At 34.8% G+C, this 13,096-nt stretch overlaps 1 protein-coding gene across 1 annotated transcript in view; it reads right to left on the reverse strand.

The window, feature by feature from the left end:
* The window catches only part of LOC135074351 (allatostatin-A receptor), a 153,682-nt gene extending 141,123 nt beyond the window's left edge, over positions 1-12,559 (reverse strand). The window contains exon 1 of the mRNA XM_063968606.1: positions 12,276-12,559. The gene's annotated coding sequence lies outside the window, so the exon portion shown is untranslated. The remainder of the gene's footprint in view (positions 1-12,275) is intronic.
* Positions 12,560-13,096: the final 537 nt, after the last annotated feature.

Raw genomic sequence — 13,096 nt, forward strand, 5'->3', positions numbered from 1 at the left:
AATTAATTGGAGGCAGAATTTCGTTCTAATTAAACAAAGCAATTCATCTTTAACAATTTAAATTCAAGTCGAGTTTGAACTAAATGTTGGAATTAGTTTAACTTTCCGAATCGTGGCCCGTTCCCTTTACTGTACAACCGTTATATTAACAACCGATGTCTAATTTACTTGGCAAAGAGTTCATTAGGGAAGAGAATCGCTAATCACTTTCGAACTTTATTATTTCATGCAAGTGGGCAGGAAAATTGTTAAAGAATTACATTGTGATTGTTCTCGGTTAATTTTTGGCTTTGTAGGCTTGGATAACCGTAACAGATTAAAATAATTTAATGATTTAGCAGCAAGGTATTCTGGAGTGGAAAACGCAGCGTAGGACGTTCATCCACTAGGTGGACCGACGACTTGATAAAGGAAGCAAGAAGGCGCTGAACGCAGGCCGCCCGCTACCAACCGTGCGATGTGGACGTCATTGGGGGAGGCCTATGTTTAGCAGTATACGTCCTGTGGCTGAAATGATGATGATAATGATGATAAACAATCAGGTTGTCTCATGCCTCATGCCAACTTAAGGCTTGGTATTTCTGCTAAAGTAGGTATTTCGCGCTGTCAAAATCTGCGCGCGCAATTCTTCGCCGAAGACAGCGCGCCAAAGAGCTCCCGCCACAATTTCCAGCTACACAGTATAGAAAAATACGCAGTTGGTTAGGTTAGGTTGACTTCCTTCCCTTCAAGCGTCACACTCACAACACTTTCTAATACAAATCATATCCAAGTGATACAAATTAAAACACCTTTCAGACTTTTTGGGAATATATTCTAAAATCGAATAAATATAAAATATAACTGCAGAACTAAACACGGTTCAAAGTGGCCGTGGCGTCGCCCGATCTTCTAGAAGTTCTGCGCCAGCTTAAAGAATTTCAAGATTACGTCACCCGACCTATCGGTAGGCCCTTGGGAAAAACATTTTATGATAAGTTATTCTTAGTAGCGATTATTTAGAGCTTGGATAATAAATTTATAGTTGTTGCAATTCACGAAGCTTTGCATGTGGTTAATAACATTAATCAATAAACGCATCAATTTTGTTCAGTCTCTTTGTTTATTAATAAATAAAAATATCATACTAAAATTGCAGAAACATATTTGTTTGTATTGGTCTGGGTGTTTTCTATATATAATATGTATGACGTATGTACGGGGTTCTGTATCGAAAATTACTATGAGCATCACACGCGGTTACCTTCATACCTCTGTGCACTCATGGGAGTTCAAGCAGAGGTCCCTAGAGTTTGACTTTGAGCTTTGTTTATAGTCATTACGAAGCAGACTGATGGGAAATTGCACTGTCTTGAATTCGAAAGGGAAATTTGACGGTGTTAGGGGAATTCTAGGAATAAATACAGTCTCCTCATTGAGATTGAGACATTTCAATTTGAGATTTCACTTGACCTTGAACACAATCTGACATGGAGTTTTCAAACACTTGTAAAAATAAAAAGTAATTAAATCAAAGGCACTAAGTAGTATTGATATCAACTTCGAAGAAAATGACTGCGAAAATTACTTTCTACCCGTTCCACACGTCTTTCATGAATTATAATATTAAGGAATTGTTAAGCTAAATTTCAAGTAGATTGAACCAAGGAATCACTTTGTCCCATACAAACTTTGCCCCGTTTTTTCACCCCCTTCATTTCATGACCCCATTTCGGAAAATCTTTTCTTATGAGATGCCTACGTCACACCTTTGTGTGACACACCTTCCAACTTTCAGGTCTCTACGAATCCGTCAGTCATTTAGGACAAAACATTTTTATTAGTTGTCCAATACTCTATCGTTCCAGGTATGTCATTGACAGGAGGGCGCTACTATCTTAATGGGTTATTCATTAGTCCACTTGACATTTCAGAATCGTTTGACTTTAGATACCTAAGCGATTTGATATTCGGAGTTGAAATCAAGTTCTGAAATAACTTGAGGTGTTGTACCCGATCAAGCTTTTCATTGCAGGACAGTTAAATAGTTTTATTATTAGTTTCTTCTCTAAGTCTTAATTTGTCAGAGTAGGTAAAGGCTCCATGAGAGCAAAATGTAGCTTTATATTAGTTTTTAATTTTTTTATTGAAATATTTGACGCCTTGTAATCTCTCGTTAATATAGGCCCACACAAATAAAGAATGTTAGACTTCGACTTTAATAATTATGCTCTTACATAATTATAAATAAACTAGCTTTCCGCCCGCCGCTTCGCCCGCGTGGAATTTTTCGGTTTTAATATAACCTATTACACTCAGATGTGGCTTTCTATTGGTGAAAGATTTTTTAAAATCGGTTCAGCAGATCCCGATACTACTCCTTACAATTTAACAAATACACAAACACACAAACTTTACCTCTTTATAAATTAGAAAAAGATAGGTAATTTGAAACCCTATTTTGTTTTGTTCTTTTTTTTTTTTAAATATTTCACAATCCAAACTAATATTTACTGTAAGTAAATGCTAAATAGTAAATATTAGTTTGGATTGTGAAATATCCTATCCTACTAATCCTACTAATATTATAAAGGCGAAAGTTTGGATGTCTGGATGTTTGTTACTCTTTCACGCAAAAACTACTGAACGGATTTTGTTGAAACTTTACAGTATTATTGTTTATAACCCAGATTAACATATAGGCTAACTTATGACGATATGTGACAAATAAATTTCAATAAATAAATAAGACGTGTCTAAAAAGCGATATCTACCTATCGTCATTGGTTAAAATCTACAGCGCTGGACAAACTACTGTATGACGTGCGTAAATATTCATTCGGGGGAAATCGTGAAACGCCATCTATCAAAATGATATCTAACGGGGGTAAAACGAGGTCCACGCGAACGAAGTCGCGGGCGGCCGCTAGTTTATAATAGGTATCTTTCCCTCCGCAACCTTATTGGTATTCCATGTATGTGTCTTTTAACTGATTTCTGTTAAACATTTATGTAAAATTTGTCCAGTTATAACTCCATTTACATCTGCATCTGTAAACAAGGGTTCATGTTCTCTAGCCCAGATGCCGAGTAAACAGAATCGTCTTTCAGTGACGTGCAGCTGCCCCTATATTTGACCCACTGACCTAATTTTTTATTATTTATTTGTATCAGTGTGCTCTTCTAAAGAGTGTAAGACGATTGTATGTAGGTAACTATTAAAATGTAATTTTAACTTATTGGTTTTGTCTCATATTTGAGGAATGTACTATGTATCATGAGTAGAGTCTTCGTTTAAAAGGATGCAAACGATTTAAATTTCATTAGGTAGACAAAATTGATAATTCTTAATTATCAAAAATTGTAGCTTTCTCCAGTAACACTGATATTATTATACTGTGACTCATCAAAGTCATCATTGTCAAAAATATTGACAAATCGCGAACTGTCACGGCCAAAAAACTGACACGCGTCCGTCCTCCGTAAGCGCCACCGCGCGACTGATTGAGATTGTCCAAGCCGTCATGGACGATTTTTTCCACATTTTTTAACATAGTAACTAAATAAGACGCAATATAAAAATTTCATCCGTTAAAAGCCCTCAAGTTATTTCTGAACTTTAGTTTAGTAAAAGATTTAGAATCTCAAATCGCTTATTTTAAATATAAAACCATAAATAGAAAACGAATAGAGGTAACTTTGGGAATTTATTCTATCGAGTCAACTTCATCAAATCGTGTTTCCATCCGTTAATAGCCCTAGAAAATATCCTCAACTATGCCCAATAAAAATCTTAGCCTTTAATTTTACTGTTTAGTACCTCAAAAATGAAAAATGAAAACCTCATTTTCGCCATTTTCTCTGCTACCCGGCCTTAAGAATAAAGACCTAAAACAAAAAAAGCCAACCAAAAGTTATGACAGACGGTTAGGAAGAAGAATAAGGGATCAACTCGGCAAAAATATTTGAATTTATTGGCTCTATTCGTCTCTTTGATACACCTATCATATTCCTAGCAAATTTTACCCTACACTATAACGTCCCATTTATTATATCGTCAACATATTCTGACCGTCATTTATCAAAAGTTATCTAGTTTTATTAACAATAACAATGTATTATGTTACAAAGTATACAGAGCTTGAGGCAAACATACCACAAATAAACCTTTGTATCTAAAATTGAGTAGATTATTACAGGACAAAATGACCTTTTGCTTTTTAGTTACAAAAAAGGGATCGCCAGTCATATCAGTAATTGGTCGGGAACAAACATTTATGAATATTGGTACCGTCATCGTGAGTCCACCATACCCTAAAATAGAAAAGTCGTTTTATTGGAAAACAAATAATGTTTGGTAAGATTTATTATTATAACTGAACCTTTGAAGAAACAGCTGAAATATAACATTACTTAAATCTTAGTGATGTTCACTTTGTTTTAAGTACGTTGTATCTTAAATTATTTAATGTCAAGATGGTATTTTTTGGCGTAAGTCGTAAGTGGTTACTAATTCCAGTTTGACGTATCATCATGCTTGGATGCTTGCAGTGCATAAGTACTTTCTGCGTTTATGCAATAAAGTTCTGAATAAATACTATACTAACCACTACCTCCCTCACAAGCTCGCAGAATTGCTAAAATCAAGTGGCAGTGGGCGGGACACATAACTCAAAGAGACGATGGCCGTTGGGGCAGAAAAGTTCTTGAGTGGCAACCACGGGCTGGAAGACGTAGCGTGGTCCGGCCTTCAACTAGATGGACCGACGATCTGATGAAGGTAGTGGGAATTTCCTGGATGTGGGCACCGCAGGACCGGTCGTTATGAAAATCCTTGGGTGAGGCCTTTGTCCAGCAGTGGACGTCATTTGACTGAAACGAACCCACCACCTACCTATAATTGCAAAGCCACTGGCTTTCTTTAGTCTAGGTTTCTTTGACAACCACATTTTCCCGTTCTAGCTACACACTCAGGAGCTGTGGAACTGAGATACAATCATTATGTCATCCAAACATACTCGGCGTCGGATCAAAAAGAAATATTTTCCTTTTGGCATTGAAAACAGTGCTTAAAGTCCCACGAAAGGTGTTTCTACAGCTCTTTTCACAAGTGTCACTTGACTTTCAGGTACAGAGTTCAGAGAGCGACTTTAGTTTCATTTCTATGGCTATATGAATAAGGACTGAGCACTTTAGTTCTTGACTGTGTGTGGACGTGGTAAAGTGGATGGAATGTCTCTACATAACATTTGCCACCTTTTGTTTCATTTTAATTTTATTTTGACGGTTTCTTTGTAAAGGATGATTTGAGAATCTAATCGTCTTTGTTATAGTGTAGTTCAAATGAATAAAACTTTGTATGAAGTATTTTTAAACAAGGAGCTCGAATTAAAATAGAGAAACACGGTTCTTAACGCGACATTTGAATTGACATGATTTACATTAAAACTGAAACGAACGAACGAACGAACATTAAAATTAATTAAATTACAGACATAAAAAAATGCGTTGAAAAAAGTGTAATCTCTATTATTTGAAATGAAGGTTTAAAATCTTAAAGTAGCTAGAATCCTTTTTTTAAGACTCATATTCTAATCAAACGACCATGTTGCCATATTTTATTCTTAGGTATGCTTCCAAGTGACTTATAATGGGGATTTTGAAACCATTTACTAATAAATATTCTTGAGGGCAATATTCTGGTCTTTTGTGTTATACGATAACTGTTAACCCGTGCAAGTCAAATACGCTTGTATTAGGAATGGGTTGACCACAATAGTCCAGCGGCCGAGGGCTCAAACGGACAAATTAATTAGCATTTCTAGAATCTAGAATCGGCAATAGGATATCCTTACTGTTGGGTTTTAGGCTAAAATTAATAAATATGCGAAAAAAACAAATAGAACATACGTAAAAACCTCTCAATTCACTAAAGTTCATGACAAACTAAGAGAATAAAAGGTTGTAAAAAATCTGTAGAATAAAATCCACTTTGTTCTTTGATATTGACATGAAAAATGGGCGTTTCCATCGCACACTTGAGCCCAAATTCAAGTAAAGCACGGTAACAGTAAAATTAGATGGTGGAGTAATAATTTTAACCCTCGCTGTACGAGGTGGGGTGTGACACACCCCAGGCCTTTAAAAATAGCCATAATTTTAAAAATTTGCAAGTGCTGAATTTGAAATTCTCAGTAGCTGGAATTATGGCGCTGCTGCTTCGATCAGCGCTGCAAAATCAGTCCAGCGGTGAGTACCAACTGAGTAACATGCCTTTAAAGTGCGTGTGGGTGTCACACACCCCACCTGGTACGGGACGTTGTTAAAAAAGTTAGAAAATAATTTAACAGTTTTGGTATAATTTATATATTTTTAGCTTTGTTAATTGAATAAAATTCAATACAAATAATATTTTTCGTAATTTTCACGGAATCTGAAATTTTCAAGCACTTTTAGTCAAATGAGATGACTTTTAGTGCAAACCTGGAAGTTTAGTACTGAGATCCGAAGATGTATGTGAACATACACTTATGGGCTACAATTTATACTTGGTGATACAATTTATGGGCTACTGAAATAGAACAGCATATTTTATAAATAAATAAAATTGTTACGCTCCCATTTTATGCATTGAGCATACTCATTTTCTTTCATCAGAATTGTAATAAATTGAAAACCAATAATCAAAATAAATTTATACCCTTCCAGTTTTTAATTTACTTTTAAATTATAAGTAAATATCTTGTACTTTGTTAAATAAAACGGTTGTCATAATTAAAGGCACTAATTAAAAATTATACATAAGAAACTGATTCCTAAATTACAAGAACAACGGAAATTGTGTCTTTTTGTTATTTTATGATAAAAATGTTATAATACACATTTTCAGCTCAGAGCTTTTCTTACACCTAATTAGCATACGTTAATAATCAATATTAAATATTAAATTCCACCTAAAAAATGTTAAATGAAAATTTTATCACTTTGTATATTGGGGTATGTCATACCCCACCTGGTACGGGACGTAACTTTTAGTCACCTCGTACACGGAGGGTTAATGGAGTAACAACGTAATCAAAGCGCGGGCAAACGAAGCGGGGAAAATTCAGAATTTAGACGTAGAATAATATAATTCCACGTACCACAAAATGTATTACATGATGATGGAATTGGATACACAAAATGGGGGCACGAATTGTGTAAACAACAAACGGAGCTTTTTGAGAGCAAAGACATGAGGTACATGATGATGACAAAAACAATTTATCTAAGTAGTTGTAAACAGGAGTAATTTACAAAAAAAAACAAGTATAATCTGGGGGCGTAGTGTGAGTTTATTTCAAACGCATTCAATGTAGACTACGTAAAAAAGTGACATTTAATGTATGACGGATTGTACAGCGCCCCTAGCGGAAACTTTGAAGAACTAAAATCTTAATTTATACTTATTATTACGCTCCCTGATGCACTATGCCAGTAATCGATCAGAAGAGTTGTCTTCGTAATCTTTTTCATAATAATTAATCTAAAGGAAACTAAGTAATAACAATACAGAATTGTAAATTATAAAGAACTTGAAAAAATGTTTTACAATTTAGTTTGAAATGCAACTTTTAACGCTAAAAATTCAATAACTGCGATATGAAACCAGACAAATCCGAATATTTTTATTCCCTATTCAGAATCTTATACTTAGACCTTTCAAGGAAAACCTTACCTAATTTGTAAAGTTATTGTGATCCGAATATTTTTTTATCAAACCTTTACATAACACTCAATAATATAAACCCGGTTATTTTATCAAATGTCAGAGATCATAGTTTACCTTAGAGGTTATAAGATAAAGTAGTCAAAACAAAATTAGTGCAGATTCAAATGTTTCACTATTGGATCGTCTTTCATTTATTTTCAACCGACTTCAAAAAAGGAGGAGGTTCTCAATTCGACCAGTATGTTTTTTTTTTATTTATGTTTGTTACGCGATAACTCCGCCAATTATGAACCGATTTGAACAAGTCTTTTTTCGGCGTATAGGTAATACCTCAAGGGTGGTCCCATTTAAATTTAATAATAAAAAAAAACAACCCCCAAGGGTGGAAAATTGGGGATGAACTTTTTTATACGCAATATCTCCGCCGATTATAAACCAATTTGAACGATTATTTTTTTGTTGAATAGGTATTATCAAAAGGGTGGTTTCATGCGAATTTGAAGAAAATATTTCACCCCAAGGGTGGAAAATTGGGGATGAACTTTTTTATACGCAATATCTCCGCCGATTATGAACCAATTTGAACGATTATTTTTTTGTTGAATAGGTATTATCAAAAGGGTGGTCTCATGCGAATTTGAAGAAAAACTGGTCATGGTAGGTACAACTCCTTAATGCTTAGGAGTTGTAGGATAATTCTTTAAATATTATAAGTACAAATAGACCAACAGTTGTATTCTTTCATGTTTTTAAGGTGGGCTGACCGTTTAAGGTCTTTTTAGGTTTCCTATATGGTAACCTGTATTTTGTAGGGAATATTATTTTACACTAGACATGAAGAATATGGTCTCAATGTACTGCCTACCTTCAGTGGTAACATCAAGGTAATAATTAGTTAACTAAAAAGCAAGAAATAAGTAAAATTTTATTAAAAAAAACCGACTCCAAAAAACCTACACGAAAAAGTAGAAAAATAATTACTAATTACCTACTTATTTATTAGGACGAATTATTAATATTTATGTAGGTATACCATGATTGATACTTTTGGAGTCGGTGCAGGAAAACTTTACATGTTTCATAATCTTGACAAAATTAGTGAAGATTCAAATGTTTCACTATTGGATCGTCTTTCATTTATTTTGTTACATTGAATCATTTTAAAAGCTAGAACAGCTAGAATAATAACAAGTGGTTACTCGTCCGCCCTAAATCCTACTATTATTATAAATGCGGAAGTTTGTATGGATGTCTGGATGTTAACATGTTTGTTACTGTTTCCGCTACTGAACGGATTTTGATGAAACTTTACAGTGTTATTGTTTATACCCAGAATAACATACATATACTTAGGCTACAATTTATAACGATATGTGACAAACTAAATTTCACGAGGGTGAAGCCGCGGGCAAAAGCTAGTATCTTTATAGTTCAGTAAAAGCCGCCATAATAAATTTTATGGTCAATTAGAAAACGAATGAATATTATTAGTCTTATTATTGTTAGTAAATAAACCAAAACTCGGTCACCATTATCAATTAATTCAATTTACGGGCAAATCATTATTTGATTAAGAGTTTCCTTTGGTGATGTACAGTAGGCACATCAAGCTATACACTGTGGCATCTTATGGCATTGTAATAGGTACGTTTTTTGTACAAAAATGTACATTCTGATGTGCTGTACAAATGGATGAATTGAATGCTTACGCTTTTGAATGTTTGAAGTTTTAAACTGAAATATAATTGAAATAAAAATGCTGAAGGAATAATAATAGAAGTTTTTTGTTGTTAGAAAAATAACAACGTTTTTGTAAATATTCAAATTAAGTAAAGTACATATGAAAGCTGAATACATACCTATGTGAAGTTCATTTTCTTCTGTTATAAGTTCCATGTACTACCTACGAGAAGTTTTTTTATGAGACTGGAGGCAAACGAGCAGACGGATCACCTGATGGTAAGTGATTACCGTCGCTCGTAGACACCTTACTATGATATTTACTTATAACTAAGTCTAACCTCAGTGAAGTGTACGTAGAGATACAAAACAGGTGTCAGTAATTACTGAATACATAATAAAGAAATTGTAATAAAACACACTAAGCGGTGGTAATGTCAACAGAAATAAGTAAACATGAGATAATTTAGTTTATCTAGTATTAAACAGATACAAACTGACTGCAGTGGCGCTAATTATGCAATATAACACCCATTTACCTAACGTATGTGCAATGTGCATAAGCTGCTAAGATTTCACGGTAAGGCCGTTATAACGATGTAAAGTTGAGAGAACATTAGACACATTCTGCACCCGTATTCACAAACGATGCTTGCTTAAGCGAAGCAGGAAATATAACGCACAGCGTTGAATAGAGCTCTGTGATTTATTCGTGTGTGACCCTGTGCGTCCACGCTCACTAAGACCTCATAGTCATCATTTTCATTATCATTTCAGCCATAGAACGTCCACTGCTGAACATACGCCTCCCCCAATGCTTTCAGTCCAGCGTCCAGTATCACTATTGTATAGTATTTAGTGCCTCATAGTTTCGTTTCGTTTCAGCCAAATGACGTCCACTGCTGGACAAAGTCCTCCCCCAAGGTACAGTTTGTGAATACGGGCGATTATGTACTTGTAAATACCTACAAGTAAATTTTGATAACAAGTTGGTATCACATACTACAACTGCACAAGATGGCAGTTTGGTGTAGTGGTTTGCGTGCCAGCGTACCAGAGATCACGGGTTCGATCTCTGCACAATACAAAACTTTTTTAAGTTAAGAAATTAACTTTGCTTAAATTGTCTTTTTATTCCATAATAATTATTTATGCTGATTTTCTAAATTCAATCCTAATCAAAATCCGTACGTCAACTGTATAATGTTTTTGGTCAAAATATCTACAGTTTTCGATGTTTATACATTTAAACAACATTAAAGGGTAACCGCATCACAAATTATGGATATTTGATCAAAAACAGATTCAAATTTGACAGTTGCAATGAGAATTTGGACAAAAATTGAATATGGGAAACGGGCGTTAGCAATAAAAACACTTAGGTATGCATAAAAACAGCACGCGCAATATTTCGCGCGACGCTCTTCGGCCTCTATGATAGGTATCCCAAATTGATATAATCTGTTAAGTATTAGTAAGTTACATTAATAGTAATGGTCATTTAATCACTTCTTTTTTTTTCGGATAAGTAATAGTAAAAGTCCCAATCCTAGTGTCAGAAAGTAAGCCGCCATAGTTTATGGATTAATTGCATCGATCAAATTGTGATTGAGTTTCTTGCGCTGCTTCTTCTCAGCTCTGGCCCATTTAATGTCCCGAAGCAGTGGTAGGGTTAATACCTACTGGGACGTATAAAAGTGCTTTTTAAAAGCACTCTCACTCGCTCATTTATTTCTGCAAATAGCAGAAATAAATGAGTTTTTTTACGAAGAAGGTAGTAGTATGTCCTCCGAAGCAAGATATCATAACTATTTCTTTGTTGGACAATGACGTTGATTCGACAACAATAATGTTCGGCAGGAAGGCACCAGTTGTACAACTATATAAGGTGATATAGGTAGGTACTAAAGTGGTTTTATTCCAAACTAACGCCCGTATTCATAAACGATGCTTGCTTAAGTGAAGCAGCAATTCGAACGCACAGCGTTGAATAGAACTCTGTGATTGGTTCGTGTGTGACCCTGTGCGTCCACGCGCACTGTGAGACCTCATAGTAATGTTTGTGAATGCGGGCGTAAATGCACAAATAAGCTCAATTAATGTAACTGTGTAAAGTTCAGCGCCGATTCAGTCTAATTTTCAGAATACTTTTCAGCAGAAACTCAAAATAAAGGTACCTACTTGCATAAAAGAAGTTATAAACAATTTAATTAAATTAAATGTGAAAACAGTGTAGAATTATGTTAAACAAAAGCGACGCCTTAAAATGTAAAAATAATGTTTTATTGTTACAAATTATCATTTGAACCCTTAGGTCCGTCACCAACCGTCACGGGGTGTCCATAATTAACCCTTGGTCCCTTTTCCATCTTTTTTGGGTACCCCAACGGCTCAACCATAATCAAATAGTAATAGATAAATATTTTTTTTATTTTAAATATTTTTTCTGGTGTAAAAAATAATTCTATAAAAATTCGATAGTCGTAGTTAGTTTAGTAATTAAATTAAGTACAATACTAAAGATTTTACCAAACAAAAATTTGTTCTCATTATGTCAGTTGGTATTCCGAAATTTAAATAACGTTTACTATTCTTTTGGACCACAATAAAACCTTTTGAATTCTTTAATATACTTTTTCGAATTTACGAGTGTTTTAATTTCATACGCAACGTTTTGGATCCTTTGGATTGATAAAGTATTTTTTTAAATAAGGCAAAACAATCAACGGCTAAAATACCACAACGAAAAATACATTCTTAGATCAAATCACGCGAAAATAACAGCGCAGATTTTCCTGAAAATTCCTGACGTCGAGTTAAGCGAGCGACCATTAGCGTGTAGTGTTGATTGTTGACGCTAAAGTGAGCGAAAAAAGAAATGACGCCATTAAGCTTAAAAACTTACATTAAATCATGTTGGACGTGTCTCCGTAAACTCGAAAGCCACTGCACTTGTTGAAGAAAAGTAATTATCCGTTCACAAACACTGTCTCAAAACTTCACTGTCCAAAAAAGGCAAGAAACTTAAAAAAAAAACAAGATTCACCGTTCAAAAAACTCAATTTAAAAATATTCCAAAACAGAACTGTCAAATTCGAATTTGAAACCAACGTTCGATTTTTGAAACGCCGCGAAAGTTAGCTCAAATGTTCGGGCAGACAGCGACGAGTGCTCGCGCCGGGTTCAAACGTACGACTGTCGGGCCAAAGGAGGCTGGATGGGAACCGCTCTCGGGGAATCATGCCGTGACAAATATTGAAGGCAGTGTTCCGCTAATGAAATATTGTTTACCGAATAGGAAAGAGATTCGGGGTCGATTTCTGGCCTTATTTACTCCAGCCGCGAGGTCAGGCGGTAATATGAAAAACGTTTTCGCGCCGGCAACGTAAATCATTGTTCGCTTTCTTTCAGGAGTTTCAGGTTTGTCTCGTATGTTGACGGTGGGGATATCTGTTTGTTTCTCTTTTGTGTTTTATTTTGGTGGTGAGTAGCACTCAACCTTTATGAGATATGAGACAAGGAAAAGTATCACGCTCTATTCAACAGGATAGTGGCGGTATGAAAACATTATTACTTATATTGTTATTATGTAATGTAAGTAAAATTGATAGCCAGCAAATTGTTAAAGAATTAGACTATTCACTTACAGACAGTGTAGCTCGTGTTGCAAATGGGTCCCATGTTCTTCCACTTTATAGTACATCTTCTCATCTTCTGATCTGTAAT

The sequence above is a fragment of the Ostrinia nubilalis genome, chromosome 9 (genome assembly GCF_963855985.1).
Source record: "Ostrinia nubilalis chromosome 9, ilOstNubi1.1, whole genome shotgun sequence".
Classification (NCBI taxonomy): Eukaryota; Metazoa; Arthropoda; class Insecta; order Lepidoptera; family Crambidae; genus Ostrinia; species Ostrinia nubilalis.